Source organism: Simochromis diagramma, unplaced genomic scaffold (genome assembly GCF_900408965.1).
Source record: "Simochromis diagramma unplaced genomic scaffold, fSimDia1.1 OVJJ01000646.1, whole genome shotgun sequence".
Lineage (NCBI taxonomy): Eukaryota > Metazoa > Chordata > Actinopteri > Cichliformes > Cichlidae > Simochromis > Simochromis diagramma.
The window spans coordinates 669,599-682,125 of NW_024387279.1; the positions used below are offsets into that span (position 1 = coordinate 669,599).

The window sequence follows — 12,527 nt, forward strand, 5'->3', positions numbered from 1 at the left end:
GTTGACAAGAGCCTGTCCTCTGTAAGGTACCACCACAAGGAAGACAATGTTGTGTGAACTCATACAGAATTGTGGAAATGGTCAATTCCTGCTTGGCGATGGACATTGCTACATCTCCAGCTAATTGGTTGATGAATAGTGCTTGGGACTGTGACATAACCAATGTAATGTGTTATGAGACCATTGCACAGGGAAGCGTCAGCTGTATACATGTAATATAAGGAGATGGATGCTTTCTTTTGGTTTGAAATTTAAATACTGGCCATTAGAAAGTCATCAGAATGATGAGCTGCTGTGTTGTAAAATTACGCAACTGTACATATGGCCAAATGGTGACTGTTGTGCTTTCTTTTCTGCTCCTCCCCCTTTGTGAGTGTGGACGCTTCATCTCTTTGCTCTCTAAATGCTTTGCTTCTTTTATTGATTTTTACCGATTTTTATGCTGATTTTTTCCCTTTTTTCCATATGAGCTTACCTGCGATAGCTTCTGGACACTTATAGATCATTAGGACTAAAGTGTTCTTAACAGAAACAGCAACATTTTTATAGTTACCTTATCCTCAGCGCTCCGTGTGTCTGTGGCCTAGACACAGCTGAAGCCTGATTACAGCGTCTGGGCACCGAGCAGCCTCGATAGCCTAGAAAGGTGCTAACCGCTAGGCTAACTAGCAACAAGATGCCTTCCCTCTCCACAGATGACTACCACAGCCTCCTGCAGAAGATTGCAGCACTGGAGACAAAAATTCATCGCTTAGAAGTAAACGTGGAGGTAAATGGACTGTGTGGAAATGAAACAACCTTGCCTTTGACTCAAAACAATGGCGATGAGCAAGCTAGCACACAGCTAAGGAGCACAGATAACATGACCAAGAAAGTAGACTTTGTACACTATTATAAATCCTCAAGCGATAATCCCCCCTTGGACTGTCTTGGTGCAAAACCAAGACATAAATCATGTCTCCTGGAAGGGGGAGGACGTACCACAGGCAGTGCACAGCGAACTGAAATCTCTGAAACCGACTGGCCTTCACTTCCTACGAGACAGAGAAGCTCTTCTACCCCTGTATACGAGAGGAAACAGGACTGGACAACCGTGAATAGGAAGGTTAACAACAAACCTTCAAAACAACTGAATGTGAAACTGCAGAACAGATTTGCTCCACTATCAAAGGACCCTGGATCTATATCGGACAACCATCCATCTAAAAGTAGCGAAGTAAGGCCTGAAAATCCACGGGGAAAGCTAAAGGCTAGGCCTGAAACGCTGATTGTGGGTGACTCTGCCGTAAAGGATGTACAAAGCATGTGCGGTAAGAACACTAAAGTCCTCTGCTTTCCTAACGATATGGTCAACATCCTGAAGGAGAGAATTCTTCAAATTGCAGATGAATATCCAACTGTGACAAACATTGTCCTGCATACAGGGTCAAACGATGTGTCCAAACAACAATCGGAGGTTCTGAAACGGGACTTTACTGGATTATTAAATACTGTAAACTCTCTGAATGCAGCTGTATTCATCAGTGGACCTGTACCGCCGGTCAGAGGAGGAGACGAGAGATTCAGCAGGCTGTTTACACTGAATAAATGGCTTATATCAGCATGTGCTGACCACTCAGTGCATTTTATCAACAACTTTAATATTTTTTGGGAACGCAGGCATCTGTTTAAAGCAAATGGATTTAATTTTAACAAGTCAGGGGTGAAACTGTTCACCTCCAACTTGTTTTATTCCATACGTCATCCATCTGTGCTTGGTGCCAAGGCTGAGATAAACGAGGAGTTATCTCATAAAGAGGAACAAACAGTACTCCAAGAACAGACAAAGCCCAGCAGAAACCTTGAGGAGGAGCTCCATTTGCCCCCACCCGGGAAGAGCCTCAGAAAGGAGAGACATCTGAGGCAAGAAGAGGCAAGAAGAGGGGTCCCTATTTGCCTCCAACTCTCTCAACAACACCAACGACCAGGACCAGGATCTTCCCCAGTCCCCCAAACCCCTGACAGGCCATCACCCCCATCACCCTCCTCCCTCTCCCTCCTCCCCACACCTGAAATTCACTGAAGAGATGATGGAGCGGGTCAATGCTGGGCTCAGATCTACCCCCCGGCCCAATCCCTCTTTGTCCCCCATAAACCCCCCACCAAAGGTTCGCCACCGAGCCCCACCCTCAACAGAGCAATCGAAGTCACATTGCCCAGCCTCGCCCCCCTTAGTTCCTCCTTACCACCTTCATGCTTTGTCTCCGCAGTCTGATGTGTGATGTGTGGAGGGTCTGGGCTGCGAGGACTATGGCAGTGGTGACTTTTCCCAGGAGAAGCTGGGACCCTGTTTACTAGAAGGTTTTAAAATCTCTGTACTTTTAGGTGACAGAAGGAGACATGTGGCCTGGTCAAAACACAGAGAGCTGCACTCTAAAAGATCTTTAAATATAGTAAACATATCTTGTGTGCCACAGACTGCTCCCAAACACGAGGGGACAAGTAATACCTCTAAAACACTTAAGTTGGCTTTATTAAACGTTAGATCTTTAGCTGGGAAAACATTTTTAATTAATGATTTAATCACTGAGCACAGCCTTGATTTTATGTTTTTAACTGAAACTTGGTTGGACCAAAATAACAGTGGAGCTGTTCTCATCGAGACGACCCCTCCTAACTACAGTTTTATCAGTGAGGCCAGGGTGAGCAGGAGAGGAGGAGGGGTTGCTGTCTTATTTAATGAATCATTTCAATATAAGCAGCTATCTCCTGGAAGTTTTCAGTCTTTTGAATATGTGGCTTTACAGCTGAAGGCCCCATCCAAAGTTGTGTTTCTTAATGTTTACAGGCCTCCCAAATACTGCACAGACTTTTTTAATGACCTCAGTGAACTGCTGTCTGTGATCTGTGTTGATTTCGACTGTGTAATTATTGTTGGGGATTTTAACATCCATGTGGACAACCCTCAAGACAAAGGGACTAAAGACCTGAGTAACACTCTGGGCAACTTTGGGCTGACTCAGCATGTAACAGAGGCCACACATAATAGAGGACACACTCTCGACCTACTGATCTCCAAGAGCCTGAGCATTTCAAACATTACTGTGTCTGATGTGGGCTTATCTGATCATTACTGTGTTTTCTTTGAAAGTAAAATCTCAGCCCACACAAATATATCAACAGCAGTGATCACAAAACGGTGTATAACTGAACACAGTAGTGCAATTTTTAACCAGGTCTTCCCATTAACACCTGACCTGTCCAAAGGTTCAGTCAATGAGCTCGTCAATAGCTTTAATGCAAAAATGTTAAATGTAATGGATACTATTGCCCCCATTAAGGTGAAGGTTATCTCTGGAAGGAAAAAGTCTCCATGGAGAAACTCCACACTAGTGAAAAATGAAAAAAGAGAGTGTAGGAAAGCTGAGCGCAGATGGAGAAAAACAAACCTCCAGGTTCATTATGATATCTATAAAGAGAAACTTCACAATTATAATTTACAACTGAGGAGTGCAAGAAGGTCCTACTTCTCTGACATCATCACTAAAAACAGCCATAATGCTCGGGTCTTATTTTCTACAGTTGACAGGCTAACAAACCCTCCTGTGTCAGTGGCAGCTGAACTTCATTCGACCATGGCCTGCAATGACTTTGCCAAATTCTTCACTGAAAAAATCCAAAAAATTAGACAAGCAGTTGGTACATCAACAGCAGATCCAGGATATGTACTGTGTCCACCGAAAAACAGTTTAAACACCATCAAACAGTTTCACCCGATTAACAGCAAAGACCTGGAGGACATCTTAGGTCAACTGAACTCCTCCTCTTGCTGTTTAGATGTCCTGCCAACAAGTTTTTTCAAAAAGGTCTCAAAGACTTTAGAGTCAGACCTGTTACAGATCGTCAACTTTTCCTTAATGTCAGGTGTGTTTCCAGAACCACTAAAAACTGCTGTAATCAAACCTATACTGAAAAAGGACAATCTTGACAAGACACAAATGAAAAACTACAGGCCGATCTCAAATCTCCCATTTTTAAGTAAGATCATTGAAAAAGCAGTTTCTCAACAGCTCAATTACTTCTTAAAACAGAATAACTGCTACGATGCCTTCCAGTCAGGTTTTAGACAGAACCACAGCACTGAAACCGCTCTGACAAAAGTGTTTAATGACATATGTCTGAAGACAGACAGTGGAAAAATGTCAGTCCTAGTTTTACTGGATCTCAGTGCAGCATTTGATACAGTTGACCACAACATATTACTCAAACGACTGGAGAACTGGGCAGGTCTTTCAGGAACTGTACTAAACTGGTTCAAAACATACTTAGAAAACAGGAAATACTTTGTATCAATAGGTAACTTCACATCCGAGCAGACAAGTATCACATGTGGAGTTCCCCAAGGTTCCATCTTGGGACCCCCTCTGTTTAACATTTACATGCTCGCACTGGCACAGATTATAAAGAACAACAAAATAAACTACCACAGCTATGCAGATGACACACAAATATATATCACAATGTCACCAGGAGACCGAGGCCCTGTACAGGCTCTTGGTAAATGCATTGAGGAAATTAATGACTGGTTGTGCCACAATTTTCTCCAACTAAACAAAAACAAAACTGAAGTAATAGTCTTTGGCGCCAAAGAAAAACGATTACAGGTCACCAGAGAACTTCAATCTATACATCTAAAAACCACAAACCAGGCGAGAAATTTGGGTGTAGTGATGGATGCAGACCTAAACTTAGAAAAACACATTAAGACAATAACAAAGTCAGCTTACTATCACCTCAAGAATATTTCAAGGATAAAAGATCTGATGTCTCAACAGGACCTGGAAAAACTAGTCCATGCATTCATTTTTAGTAGGCTTGATTACTGTAACAGCATCTTTACAGGTCTACCTAAAAAATCAGTCAGACAACTACAGCTCATTCAGAACTCTGCTGCTCGAGTCCTCACTAAGACCAAAAAAGTGGACCACATCAGTCCAGCTCTGAGGTCTTTACACTGGCTGCCTGTCCGTCAGAGGATAGACTTTAAAGTTCTGATGCTGGCCTATAAAGCTCTGAATGGTTTAGGACCAAAATACATCAATGACCTCCTGACCCAGTATGAACCTTCCAGATCCTTAAGGTCATCTGGATCCGGTCTTTTATCAGTTCCCAGAGTCAGAACCAGACACGGAGAAGCTGCATTCAGCTTTTATGCTCCTTATATCTGGAACAAACTCCCAGAAAGCCTCAGATCAGCTGAAACACTCAGTTTATTTAAATCCAGGTTGAAGACTCACCTATTCTCAGCTGCATTTGAATAAAGCACCAAATCCACACTTTTAAGCTTAAATTTCAAAACTTACACTAACTACTGATCTTATCTATTTCTGATTTTATCTGTTTTGATTTTATATACTGTTTTGTTTGTTTGTTAAGCTTAAATTTCAAAACTTACATTAACTACTGATTTTATCTACTGTTCTGATTTTATCTGTTTTGATTTTATATACTGTTTTGTTTGTTTGTTTGTTTGTTAAGTGGGTTTAGAGCTCTGGGTAGCTCCCCAGCTGGGTCTAGACTGGGTCTAGAGAGTATTTTAAATTCAGGGAATTTAAAATAGAAAGTAGCTCGTCCACAGAAGGACTGGTAGCTCCCCTTACGATAAGGGTTCAGATCGCGCGAACAGGTGTGAAATGTGTGTGTTTAGTTAGTTTGTTTGTTTGCTTGTTTTAATCAATTTTAAATCATGCTTTTTATTTGTTTTGGTTTCTAATGTCTCTGTAAAGCACTTTGAATCACCTTGTTGTTGAATTGTGCTATACAAATACATTTGCCTTGCCTTGCCTTGCCTAAAGTGGAAGCAGCATCAAGGAGCAGAGGTCACAAAGCTAACTTTACCTTCAGCAACATTACAAATATATGTGCTTGTATCACCACAGAATTGCTACACTGGCAAGTTATGAGACAAATATGCCATTGTAGTTATCCATCGTAGTACTGCTGCTATATTACACATCTTAGGCGTGCCAGGGGCTGTAGTTGCATAGTAACTAGTGATGTGTCGGTTGCGAAAGAAACGGCTCATAGAGCCGGCTCTTTGAAGTGAACGACGTGAGCCGGCTCCTTATTGGGAGTCGTGCTTTTTTTTTTCTTTCGCTCACCCTCTCTCGCACACTTTTTTTTGCTTCACTCCGCACGTGAGCCTTGTGCTTGTGCTGTGCAGAGGGGGGAGGGGCGGTAGTTACAGCGCAGTAGCACAGGAACAGAGCGGGAGGGAGAGAGACAGAAAGAGAGCCAGGGACAACAACAAGAGACAACATCGTCACATTAGAAAGGTATAGTAATCATCCACAACTATTTTTATTTTTAGTTGTGGATCATAAAGGATTCAGAAAGTTTATTCATGCAGTGAATCTTATGTATGCAATTCCAAGCAGGAAAACACTCTCCAAAAATCACCCCAGGCCTATATGACAGAGAATGTGCATTTTCTTTTTGTTTTGCGTATTTTAATTTATATTTTATTGTGTTGTGGTTTGCAGTGTTTTGTGTTGTTTCACTTTAAATTTGTTTAAAAGGAAAAAGCTGAAAATTTAACTAGTTAAAAGTTGAAATGTAAATAGTTAGTTTTTGTATTTTATAGTTTATTTATTACATTTTATGTGGAGTGAATAAATAAAAGTATATTTACGGTGGCCCCTAGACACACAGCACGTACAAACTCCAAAACAAGTACAAACTCCAAAACACGCACAAATTCTGAAGCACGTACATATAAATGTATATAAATAAAACCACATTTTTTTACATCAGTAATTCCTTTTGTACATAATTTTATATTGGTTTTTTTTTTTTATGAAAGGAAAGCTGTCAGTTTACTGGTTGATCTACATCCCTTCCCTCACCTGTGATCATAAGCTCTGGGTAACATTGAGATTACAGATACAAGCAGCAGAAATGAACTTTTCCAAAGGGTGCCTGGAGAGAAAGGGTGAGAAGTTCAGTTATTCACAAGGGACTCAGAGTACAGCCGCTACTTCCTGAAATCAAAAGGAGCCAGCTGAAGTAGTTTGGGCATCTCATTAGAACGCCATCTGGGTGGCTCCTGGGTGAGGTTCTAAGGCAGGGGTGGGCAACTCCAGGCCTCGAGGGCCGGTGTCCCTGCAGGTTTTAGGTGTGTCCTTGAACCAGCACAGCTGATTTAAATGGCTAAATTAGCTCCTCAACATGTTTTGAAGTTCTCCAGAGGCCTGGTAACGAACTAATCATGTGATTCAGGTGTATTGACCCAAGGTGAGATCTAAAACCTGCAGGACACCGGCCCTCAAGGCCTGGAATTGCCCACCCCTGATATAAGGGCATGTGCTACTGGGAGGAGGCCCAGGACGCGCTGGTGAAGGTGTGGCTGAGGAGAAGGGACCTGGGTTTTCTCTGTTTAGGCTGCTTCCCTTGCACCCCAGCCACAGATAAGCAGTAGAAAATGGATGGATGGTTGGATGGATGCATGTAGTTGTGTAATATGAATTCCCTAGGGTCAGTTCTACTGAGCAGAAAATGCCAAGTAATTTAGGCCATTAAAGATAATTAGACATATTAAACCACGTGAAGGGTGGTCTAAATTTTTGTTATTTAAAAAATGAAATTAGTATTAATAAAAGTCTAAAACTGCAATTATCTCATATAATTAACATAGTCATTGTGGAAATGAGGACACACTATGCATATTGCCTGCCTCAGGATATCACTCATTCACTCTAGCCAGGAACTCTCTAGAGTCTTGCTATTATTATTATTATTATTATTATTATTATTATTATTATTATTACCAATATATATGCCACTATGGCAACCATTCATCTACAAGCACGACAGGGTCAGTGATGTCTCACCGCTGCCAGAGTAATCACACTGACCACACAGGACATCTCTCTCTCTGCTGAGTGGCTATGATGACAGCCAGCCTATATGGGGCAAACTGCTAGAGGCCATCAGTACAGCCTAATGACAGGCTGCGAGGAGAGCATTCCATTTTCTCTATTTAAAATGGATTTATAGGTGGAAATATAAGTACAAAATTATGGGGCAATATGTTTCTCTCATCTGCTGAAGTAGTTTTTACACTATATATGAACTGCAGCTAAGTGCTTATTTTAAAACTATGCATAAATTATATTACATGATATTTGAGAAAATGCATTTCTCATTTGAATCACAATGATCCTATTCAAGGCACTCAAAGGGCACTTTAAGAACACAATACACAGTAAAAATCAAACAAAACAGCAATGCTGTAAAATACTGTACAATAAATAATGGTACAAAATCTGCAATCTGAGCAATCTGGAGTTTAAAAAAGGACATTTAAAGTGCATTTTGAGTTGATTTGAAATTTTGTGTGGAAAATGCAAGCAATGTTGCATGTCTGTGCAAGAGAGGCCTAAACACCTTCCCATAGCCACATATGCTTTGCATTCGGACATTCAGCAAGGTACCATAGCTGTATAAGGTACATGTTACCAATGTACATGTGTAAGGTACAGGTTACCAACTAGCCATGAAATGCCCCAGACACATCTGACCAGTAAGTGTACTGAACATTATGTAGTTTGTAGCAATGCATTACAGTTCATCTCTGTATGGAAAAAGTCTAAAGGTTTACAAATTTCAGACCAGAGTAAACAAACTACAAAATGCCCTATAAGGCAGTGGAGGCGCTGTCATGGTTTGGAGATGCACTTCAGCCAGTGGTTTGGGTTTTTTTTTTTTTCAAAACAGATGGAATTGTGAACACAGAAAAGTACCATCAAATTTGGATCCATCACTGAACCATTTTCAAAGCATCTAATCGGCAACAGCTTCATTTTTCAGCACGGCAATGATCCCAAACACACTGCCAATGCAGTAAATGCATACCAGGATGGAAGTCCCAGCTGTATATCTGTAATATGTGGTTTGGTTTGAAATTTAAATAGCGGACATTACAAAGTCATCAGAATAATTAGCTGTGTTGAAAAATTATACAACTGTACATGTGAACAAATGGTGACTTTTCTGGTATTACAGTGTTCTCCCATAGACCTGTGCAAACTGTTTCTGCCTTATATACTGTATATCCATGTATGCTTGCCCATTTTAATAAATCATTGCACCTACGCTGCCAGTCAAGTTTGGACACACCTTCTCGTTTAATGGTTTTTCTTTATTTTCATGACTATCTACATTGTAGATTCTGAAGGCATCAAAACTATGAATGAACACACATGAAATTATGCAGTAAACCAAAAAGTGTGAAATAGCTCAAAACATGTTTTATATTTTAGAGTCTTTAAAACAGCCACCCTTTGCTTTGATCACTGCTTTGCACACTCTTGGTATTCTCTCGATGAGCTTCAGGAGGTAGTCACCTGAAATGGTTTTCCAACAGTTGGGAAGGAGTTCCCAGATATGCTGAGCACTTTTGCCTTCACTCTGCGGTCCGTCTCATCCCAAACCATCTCGATTGGTTTTCGGTCAGGTGACTGTGGAGGCCAGGCCATCTGCCAGAGCACTCCATCACTCTCCTTCTTGGTCAAGTAGCCCTCACACAGACTGGAGGTGTGTTTGCCGTCATTGTGCTGTTGAAAAATAAATGATGATCCAAAAGGTCTGATGCATACAGTCTCCTCTGAACAGTTGATGTAGAGATTAGAGATGGGCCGATCCGATATTACGTATCGGTATCGGTCCGATACTGACCTAAATTACTGGATCGGATATCGGAGAAAAATAAAAAATGTAATCCGATCCATTAAATATCACGAAAGCACCTCACAAAACTTGCAACGCGCCGTAACTCACCTCAGAACGTTAGCACGTCGGAGCAGTATGCATCACGTGATAGAGCGGCTGTGGCATGCGGGACCTGTCGGTGGTCTGGATAGCATTTGGAGCTTCGCTAGCAACCCGGCATTTCATCTCCGACAAAGTTATCCCCCAGAGAAGTAAAGCAAGTGTGTAAGTCCATCTCTGAATGTTTGTAAAGCATTCCTGCGTTAAGCTTAATGAGCGACTGCCTCTCGCTCTCTGGCTGCTACTTCAATTATGAAACTGCTTAACGATCAGCTGATCGGCTTTTCTGTCGCGACTCCGTCTCTCTTGTTTGCTTTTGGCCCACTTTGCACCAGAAAGAGGAAACCAGCGGCTGAACAACAGCAGCACGTTTAAGCTTGATAAGCTGTTGTTAGAATTTATTTAATATTACTTTCTACTCGAGGATCCTTTTCTACGTAGCTGACGCTGGTAACTGTGCAGGGGCGGATCTAGCAAAGTTTAGCCAGGGGGGCCGATAGGGCATTAACAGGGAAAAGGGGGCACAAAGACATACTTTTCTTTCTTATTCTCATTTAAAATGTCTCACTTTTAATTATTTAATATTTATCTGAATCTTACACCCAAAGTTTTAATCTGATGTAAAATGTATAGAAGTCCATTACTGCATATAGTAACTGTTAAGTCTAATATACCCTAGTAAGCTATAGTACTTTTTCCTTTGGGAAGGTACCATCTGTGCAGTCTGCAATTTTGTTGAAGAAAGATGTTGAATCTATTTAATATTTCTTGAAAAATAATTGATTTCTGTGCATTTTTTTTCACACTGCATCAAATTAAGGTTGATTACGTCGATTAAGCATCATGAGGTGGAGGGTGGGGGGTTCCCTATTTTTTATTTATTTATTTTTATTGTTGCTGGGAGTTGGAACCCTATTAGTTAGGTTGCTTAATATTTATGCTAAGTACTCTTTAAAATACCAGAATAGGGAGGATGGTGTAGGTTTAAGTTTATCAGATTGATCAGTATTGCTGAACTATGAAATATTTTTTTTTGCATACAGGTATAACAGAATAGCTTTAGTGTAGTTGTTGTTTTAAACTTGAGTATGAACTTATACAAAATGCAGCAAGATATTTAAAAAACAGTTTTGTTGATTAAAAAACACTATATCGGATTCATATCGGTATCGGCAGATATCCAAATTTATGATATCGGTATCGGTATCGGACATAAAAAAGTGGTATCGTGCCATCTCTAGTAGAGATGTGTCTGCTACTGGAACTCTGTGCTGCATTTATCTGGGCTCTAATCTCAGGTGCTGTTAATTTGTGATTTCTGAGGCTGGTGACTCGGATGAATTTATCCTCAGCAGCAGAGTCGACTCATGGTTTTCCTTTCCTGGGGCGGTCCTCATGTGAGCCAGTGTCACAGTAGCGCTTGGCGGTTTTTGTGACTGCACTCGGGAACACATTACAAAGTTTTTGTAATTTTCCAGATTGACTGACCTTCAGTTCTTAAAGTAATGATGGACCGTCACTTCTCTTTACTTAGCTGATTGGTTCTTTCCATAATATGAATTCTAACAGTTGTCACATAGGGCTGTCAGCTGTGTACCAACTTTCTGACCAACACAGCTGATGGTCCCAACCCCATTAACCCTTTCATGCATAGTGGTCACTACAGTGTAAAGCCTTTCAAAGGCTGTTTTCTTGTATTTGTGTCAGTGTTGATCGTATACTTGCACATAAACCACTACATTGGACACTGATGTGTCACTCCATACACTGCCACCTTCTGGTTGTTTAATGTTACTATAGATGTATGATGTGTTTCATTGTAATCATTGTTATTTCAGGTGACTATGTCATGAAGGCCGAGGGTTTGCAGTGCTGCCAGCAAAGTAAAGGGTGGCTGCTATAAGGACTGACTATAATGTGCTCATATCAGCTGTTGAAATCTAAAGTTGACATTGCTGGATTATATTGAACTTCGTGATGGTCACTGGTGGAATTAACACTTTATTTGCATCACATACACACTCACTCAACTCACAGGAGAAATATTACTTATAGCTGTAAAGAACATTTACTTATGATTACTGCAAAGGGTGATAAAACAATGCAGTGAAAACAGGAAGAAGTCAAAATGTTTAAAACAGCCTTCTTGGTAGTCACTGGTTAAGGAATTACCATCAGTGTTTATCTTGCGAAGGCACAAGCTGCAGGAGCTGGTGTGCCTTCAACAAAGCTGTCTTCATCCAGCAGTGCAGCTTCCAGTATATTAGTTTCAGGTTGCCATTATAAGACACACAAACAAACAGCAGGGATGAGTGGGGTGGTGGCATAAATACCCAGAGGTGAACAGAATAAAAAGTTGGGAAAGGAACAGATTAAAATGTAATAGAAAAGAAGAGATCAAAGCAGAAAAGAACACAGAGGGGTGGCTCTTATAAGAGCCTTTGGGTTCACTTTAAAAAAAAATTGATTCTGTAGGTTGTGATAAGGTAGTAAAATGGTTGGTGAGAAGAGCTGCAAAGTAAAAGATTTATAAAACCATTAAATACAATCTCATAACTCGGCTACTGTAAAAATCTGAACTTCAAAATGTCATGAGGTGCTGTATGAAGTTAGAGTTAGGACACAAATGCATGATTTGGGAGCAGGACGAATCTTAAAGGCAGTGTGATTGCTGGACACAATTTAACTCACATTAATAATGAAGAAGTCTAAAAACAAGC

At 40.8% G+C, this 12,527-nt stretch overlaps 1 protein-coding gene across 4 annotated transcripts in view; it reads left to right on the forward strand.

Moving 5' to 3' along the window:
* Positions 1-12,527, forward strand: part of LOC120715793 (copine-9-like) — a 207,682-nt gene that overhangs the window by 113,669 nt on the left and 81,486 nt on the right. The gene's annotated exons all lie outside the window — the stretch shown is intronic.